The following is an 8,714-nucleotide window of genomic DNA, read 5'->3' on the forward strand; positions in this document are numbered from 1 at the left end:
TCCAACCAAATACATGAGGTATGACATGAATGCCCATGCTCTATGATGTAAAACCTCTGCATCATCACCATCAGTCTCCACTGTCGCAACTAGGTGGTATTTATATAGCTCATCCAAAAATACAAATATATCATGACACTTCTAGTGTCATTAATCTCCTTTTGGACATCACTTAAGTCAACTCCCAAGTATTGCACCATCATGTCCAGTGCATCAGGTATAGAGATTTTGGAACAGGTTAATAGTTTTCCTCTAATCGAAAGATGTAACAGGGATGACACATCATCAAGTGTGATGGACATCTCACCAATTAAAATATAAAAAGATAATGTCTCCGAGTATCATCTCTCCACAAAAGCTGACCACATATCATGGTTAATAACATTATAACAAGTTATGCATAAATCTTGTAACTTCGATTGTTGCATGACATCATGAAACCATTACTCTTTAGGATGTTGCAGCTTCACAATCTTCCTACAATGATTGATACATTTTAAAGTCTCACAATACTTTAAATATTATATCACATATGTTTAAAAGAATAAATACAAATTTATTTTACACCTTCATCTGACACGTGTTTAGTAGCATAATTTACAAAATAATTTAACCAGAGTAAATATCTTGGATCCTTAAAAATACCCGCAAAAATACATAAAATACATAATAAAGTAAGACATATATATATATATATATATATATATATATATATATATATATATATATAGGGGACGACTCAAGTGAGAACACTTGGTTATTATGAGAAATGAGAACAATGAATCACGACCATTAAATTTTGATTTTGTTGATTTTAATGGATTTGATTGGTTTCTCTTTCTATGTTGATTTAAAATAAATATTAAGGATCATAGAAAGAGAAACCAATCAAGTCCATTAAAATCAACAAAATCAAAATTTAATGGTCGTGATTCATTGTTCTCATTTCTCATAATAAGCAAGTGTTCTCACTTGAGTCGTCCCCTATATATATATATATATATATATATATATATATATATATATATATATATATATATATATATATATATATATATATATATATATATATATATATATATATATATATATATTGTAGACTTAAAATCTTAACTCATCATTAAAAATAACGCGGACAAAACATATTTGTCCCGCAAACCGAACTCAATTTATCAATATCATATTATGTATGTCATCTATAGATAGTTACTGAAAAAGACCACTTAATTTATTCACTAGATTGATATGGACAACTACAACCAGGGTTGCTCACCACATGGGGTAGGGGTACCAATATATTAGGATCCTAACATCACATGACTCTGTCTCACTCAACTACAAGAAAAATCCTAAATTAAGATACACATTAAGTGCCCATATTTTCTGTTCTTTTACAATCCATTTCTTGTGGGGCATGATCGCTGGATGAAGATATGATTGATACTAGCTAGGTTACAAATCCACCGAACCAAGTAACATTTTCAGCCCATAATTGTTTTTTTCTTTCTTGTCATGTTTTTTCGGATAGGGAAAATTCAACAATTAATTGTATGTAGTGCCTTGAGTATTTTGTTTCAAATAAATGTTTTGTTCTTATTTATTTCATGATGTAACAATAATATATCACCCATTTTAATCGGATAAGAACATCATTATGATGCTGTGGGATGAGAAATAGAACTGAAGTTGGTGAAGTTCAAAGTGAAGTGATGGAACAATATGTTAAAATTTTCAATTTTTCACCTTATGCGCTTTGACATTATTATTGAATGATATTAGACACATGGAGCTCACGTTGTTGGGGAAGAAACCATTTGAATAAGAAGAATTTAACCTCAAACCCTAGTTTCCAATTTTATAATTTTTTTTACTAACTTTTAGTATTTGTTTTTTAATTAGTCAACACAACACATTCTAAGCAAAACTAAATCATATGTAAGCATCGATCATACAATGCAATGTAACTAAAAAGTAGCCACCTAAGAGACCTAAATTAAATTTACAAAAATTGCAAAGACAATAAGAAGAAAAAAAAAACTAAATAAAAGTATCATATATTTAAGGCTAAAATTAATTAGTGGGCTATAAGAAAGCTTAATTTAGGTACATTAAGTCATTAACATGAAAACATATGATGCTGTTTCCTATCACAACATTAACAACATGACTTGTTGACTTTTTGCTAACAATTATATAATCACAGCAACGCTGATAGTACTGTAGTGAGTTTAATTTATTAGTGTGACTTGAAATCTAAATTAGAAATTTAGATGCATTTAATTTGATAATTTTGGTTATACTTTTGTGGATTTAGAAATTGGTAACCAAATTGGACAGAATAGATAATCACGAATAAGACAAAAACACAAGTTTTTTTTCAATAAGTCACGAGATTTTTTTATCTTAGAATACCAACTATCACAAAACCAAAATACTATTTTAATTTAAACTTTTTTTACTTAGTGTGTAATATAAAACTATTTGAATCATCAAACAATTTAATATAATATAAATAATTGTTTTGTAATATTCTATATCATTTATTACTATTTTGCAAATTAAACACACTATTAACAGTTCCTACTTTCAATACTCTAATCTCTTTGAATAATCAAATTCATTTCAATCTATTTCAAAAACTCAAATATAAAAGTCATCTCACATGAATACAATGTACAATTTTTTCCTTTTATATTTCATTAGACTCATATTGAATTTTGAACTGATTTAGACATTGGAGTGCTAACTTTACATATCCATCCTGCACCCCCGTATCGGTTATCAGCACTAGCGGTTCAAGATTCTTCATCACCAGCTTACAATTAATTCTTGATCAAAAATCTGATCTCTACCATAAGTAGAGGAAATAGAACCAATAACTCCATTAGTCATGTCAAGGAGACCCGTCTCATACTCTGATTCGATTCTCCACCAATTATCATTGATCGATGAGATCCACGATGCAGCGATATCTAGTATCGATCTGCCATCAGAGTGCCTTTTACTAACAGCAGATACTGGCGATCAGTGGAGTAGAGATCGATTGACGTTAGGATTTCTAAATCGCAAAAAAATCAACGGAATTCAAACATCGATCTGCCTCTAACTTTCACCACCGCTGATCGAAATTTAACATGATTCCTCGTGGATGATGGAAGCTCTTGCAATATCTTATACGTTGACACGCTAGAGCACTTAGGCATCCAGCAACCATATATGAATCCATATTGGTGGAGATACGTTGGACTTCAACAATTCAGTATCTCGCCCTTGTGAAATGATAGATCTGGAGTTGACGTTGGGAGAATGGGCGCGTGAGAGAAAGGAAAGGTAATCCTCGGCTTCCTTGTGATTTTGTGTAGAAGTGCCTTAGGAGGTATCCTGGGGAGATCCTTCTTGGAAATGCTAGATGTGGTAGCATCCCCGGTCCACCTAAAGGTATCATATCATGATTGAGAAGGAAAACTGACCATTATTAGAGCCAACCTGAAAAGCTCATCCTTTAGGAAATTCTCACGTCAACAACAGGAGTAGAAGAAAGCCCCATTGATGCCAATACGTTCGACCTGAACGCACACGGGGAAGGAGTTAGGCGAGTCCTGGTTGGTGAGTTTGATTCTATTCAAGCTTCATTTGGAGGTAAGATCTACCCTAATCAAATGTCTTCAGGCCAACGCAAACCTTTTCACTGTCTCACCACATGAGATGGCTGACATCGACCCCTGCGTGGCATGCCAGCAGTTGAACATGGACTCTAGTGCTCGTAACGTCTCTCAGGGGAGAAGTATACCTAATGGTTGTCCAAAGTCGTTATAATAAAGAAAGCCTCAAAAAATGGAGGATTTGGGTTGATTACACATATCTTGATAGAGCATGCCCGAAAGATTCTTACACGCTCTTAAACATTGACAAACTTCTAGATAATTGAGTCGGGTACAAGTTACTATCATTCATGAACGCCTACTCTGGGTATAATCATATACATATGTTCAGGCCCAAACATATAAAGACAACATTCATGACCAAGCATGGAAATTACCAATAGAACATCATGCCTTTCGGGTTGAAGAATATTGACGTGACATATTAGAGGATGATAAACAAGATCTTTCAATAAGAGATAGGGAAGACGCTTGAGGTATACATAGATGACATGATTGTAAAATTCAGTCGAGAAAAGCTCCACACTCAACACCTTCAGCGAGTATTCAAAAGGGTCTGGTAGTATCACATGAGACTCAATCCAAAGAAGTGTACCTTCGGTGTAAGAACCGAAAAGTTCTTAGGGTTTTACCTAACTAAGCGGATAATTGAAGAAAATCTCAACAAGTGCGAAAGAGTAATCCAAATGAGTGCTCCAACCTCAGAGAAGGAGGTTCAAAAGTTGAATGGTATGTTGACTTGTTTGAACAGTTTCATTTTAAAATCCACCCAACACACTTTGCCTTTCTACAATCTATTCAGGAAGAGGGAAAATTTTGGATGTACATGTGATTGCGAAGCGACATTTGAATCTTTGAAGAAAACCATGGCTACACCATCGATACTTATTTAGGCAATTCCTGGTGAAATTTTTTACCTTTACCTAGCAATTACGGAGGAGGCGGTGAGTGTCGTCCTGATTAGAGAGTTCAACTTTAACCAGAGCCATGTGTACTTCATATTGAAGGCCTTATTTAGGCATGACGCGATATCCTAATATTGAGAAAAGAATAACCTTGGAATTAGTGACATCATCACACAAGATCATGAGGTATTTCCTTGCGCGTTCCATAACCTTCTGGACGAATTTCCCCCCTGAAGCATGTGCTTTATCGACTAGACCTGGATAGGCATCTAACAAAATGGGCCATAGAATGTCAAAGTTTGAAGTATCTTTAGAAGCAAGGAAAGCATTAAAGACTCGGTTGTTCGTTGACTTCCTGGCTGAAATGACCCTCGTACCTCCAAAACTAGATTGCACTTGGGTAATATTCACACACGGATCATCTAACAGTTTAGGAAGTGGCACAAACATTATTTTAGAAAATAACTCTGGGATGACTCTGGATGGAGAAATGGGAGCAGAGCACATCAAAATGCAAGCAGGCTCCAAACTAGTCATCTCTCAAATAAGAGGGGAAGCCATGACTAAAGGCCCGCTATTACAACAGTATCTCAAGCTAGCCACAAAGAGGTTGGTGAGATTTAAGGCATTTAAAATTGTTCATGTTCCGCGAGAAGAAAATACTTGCGCCGACGTACTCAAGCTAGCCACCGAGAGAATCCTAGATATTAATCATTATTTGATTCAAGAAACCAAAAACACCAAGCATTGAATCTCTAGGGAAGATAGTGTCGACCGTAGACAACACTGCCTCACCTTCCTAGATGTCCCTAATTCAGAAGTATAGTGAGCTAGAGAGTATTTTTCCTGATTTGTCTTAGGCAGCCTTGGTAAAAAGAAAAGTTGGTGAGTACACTGCGGTTGAAGAGACTGTATAAAATATACTTATCTAAAAGTTTTCATCCATCTACAAATTCGAGGTAAGAGAGAATAATTCATATAAGGGTGGATAATAAAGGGATAGTGAGAGGTCCTTACCCTCCTTCCTTCTTCCTTCCTTTATCTGTGTTTGATGTTTGTGGAAAAAAAGGTTTGGGCAAAACCTTTGAGGCAATCAATGATAATATGTTCCTTTTTAATTATGATGTGATATGTTATTGTTATTATTGAGTTTTAATTTAGCTTTGACCAAGTATACTTGTGTGTTTATGATTTGATGCCTTTGATAAAGCAGAGTTGTTTGAGAATCAATAGTTGCGCCATAAGGTGAGAATATATGAAATTGTATAATTTGTAAACAGATTTGTCCTGTTGATGCCTTGGTGTTGATTGATAAATTGTGGTGGCACCGCCATAAGGCAAAAATGTGAAATTGAAATAGTTGTACCCTATTGGTTATGGCGACTTATCTATAAGTTGTAGATCTTTTCAATAGGGCGAAATCATAAAAAAGTCAAAAAGTAAGAAATAGTTGAAAATAAAAAATCGAGTCGGTGGTCGTGCGACGGAACCGCAAAGGCCAGGTGAACAGTGTCGTGCCAAAACGGAAGCGACAGGATATCATAGTCGCATCGAATGTCGGTGGTGGCGGAGCCACTAAAAATTGGGTTGTGCGGCGATCGTACGGATGGCGGTGGGCGGCAGCCGGTCGGCGATGACGATTTCGCAGTCCAGTTTTCGAGTAGTTTTGAGTTTCGTGACTTTTTGTTGCTCTTTTAATGTGTTTAGTGTTATATTTTTATTTGTTTATAGTCCCTTGACATATTTAGAGTTGAAGTTGAAAGTATATGACTCTATAGATTTGTTTTGAGTCATATTATTACTTGTTTAAAGTCGTCAAGTTGAAAGAGTTATAAATTGAGTTATTGAGTAGTTTAGAGTAAAGTTATTGGGTAGTTGGGAATAAAACTTGGGAACTCTGATGGGTTGTGAGTTGACCATAGGTTGTGGAATTATCTATTTAATTGTTGATGAGTAGTTGCTAATGAGTAATACGAATTGTAGAATATTATTGTTACCATGTTGGTGATTATATTTTTTGAGTAATAACATGTTTACCTTGTTGATAAGTAATATTTAGCATGTATAATAATTTTATTACCCTGTTGGTGGACTTACATAAGCAATAATATGTATTACTCTGTTGATGAGTATTGTTGAGCGTATATGTTAATAAATTACCCAGTTGATGAGTAATGTTGAATGAAAATATAAATATAAGCATGTTTTGAGCTGTTATTACATGTATATGTGTCATACCCCAAATTTGACCCACTAAGACTTGTCCCTCCTTATTTATTTGCATTGACACATCATTTAAAATACGTATGTATTAATATATATATATATATATATATATATATATATATATATATATATATATATATATGTATGTAGATACGTGTGATCAAGATTATAAAATGGATGTATACTTCAGTTCAATCTCTTAGGCTTAGCATCCAGAAGATGTGAGGTCATTAGGTTTTATTGATAAAATGGAGGTATGCATTAAGTAAAAGTGTGTATTTTATTAGGCTTATTATTCATAAAATATGAGGCCCCATTTCAAAGTTCAAAACTATTTTTAAACTTGGATTTTATAAACTTCCTTGATTTATTTACAATATTTTGGATTTTGTAATTATTTGTTTCTATTAAAAGTGTAATAGTTTACTCTTAAATTATTTATATTTTAATAAATAGAAAATATTTGTCTATGCTTCATACACTTTTAATTGGTTTTTTATTTTAAATAATTAATTTAGCACAATTGGTAAGGAAGGAAGACTTGCAAACAAAAGGGCATAGGTTCAAATCTCACTTGGTGCACTTTAGTTTTTTTTTTGGCTATTTTTTAATCCTTTTTGCACCTGGACACAAGTATGTTCAGGTTCGTAATCTTGGAGACCAAGATGCATTTTTGCGCTTTTGAATATGGGTTATTTCCTTTTACGAAATTTTAACCTAATTTTCATCTCTATAAAAAGGGATCTTGGCAACCCTAAAAAGGACCTTTTTTGCTTTCACGTACAAAATTCACACACACACACACACACAAAAATTACTTTTGAATATTATTTTCTACGCTTTTCAACATTTTTTCTACGCTTCTCTTCTCCCTCCAAGGGTTTGTCTTAGGGTTTGTCTTGAACAACGCTAATCTATCGTTGTCGATTAACTGAAAACGGCCGACAAACCCTTTCCCTTTTTCAAACTCAAATCTCTCAACTCAAAAACAAATTTTTGGCCAATGATTTGTATGAGGCCTCCCTTTACAAACTCTACGATATTTTTTTCTCAACTTTAAATCTTTCAAAGCTTTTTTGGCCAATGATTTAACATGAGGCCCTCCTTTAAAAAAAAAGTCTTGTTTTGGCCAATGATGATACATTGAGGCCCCTCTTATTTTTGCTACACTTTGGTTTACATGCCTTTTAGCCTTTGGTCATTGTTGTCTCGATCTGACAATGACCCTATCAAAATCTTTGGGTTTTACCCTTTTGGCCAATATGAGGCCAATATTAAAACCTTTCGTACAATATATAAAACCTCATTTTTAAAACCTAAAGACTAAATGGGCCCCCTTGAGTAAAAGGGAGGCAAAGGGTGCATAACACATTCCCTTTGTCTAATTTACCTACTTACACAAAATCTCAATTTTTCTTTAATTTGAAAGTTTTACCCTTTTTTCATTTAAATAAAGGGTGGCGGCTCTGTTTTTATTAAAAATTTTAAGCCGGTTGCCACAATATGTGTATGTGGTTGAGGTGAGTAGTTCAGATGAGAAAATACAGTGGTGGCCTGTTGAGTATCATATTGATGTTGTCTGTTGCATGTCATGCATCATATTAATTGGTGGTCTCAAATGTATTGGTTGGATTGTTAGTTCAGATGAGGAACCAGAGACGGGCCTCAAATTCATCGGTGGGATCGTTGGTTCAGATGAGAAACCAAAGACTGGATCAATCTGTAACACACCTCTGAAATTCGAAAACTTAGTACCACATGCATATTGAGTTAGGAGTGATGGGTTGAGTTACATTACATAAAGTTGTATATGTGATCGTTCTATGTCTGTGAACTATTTTATGTGATTGTTGAATATTGTTTTTAAAACTATCATGTTTGTTTACATACATCATTAACATTATGAATGTATTTATCACTC

This window comes from Vicia villosa, linkage group LG2, assembly GCF_029867415.1.
Source record: "Vicia villosa cultivar HV-30 ecotype Madison, WI linkage group LG2, Vvil1.0, whole genome shotgun sequence".
NCBI lineage: Eukaryota > Viridiplantae > Streptophyta > Magnoliopsida > Fabales > Fabaceae > Vicia > Vicia villosa.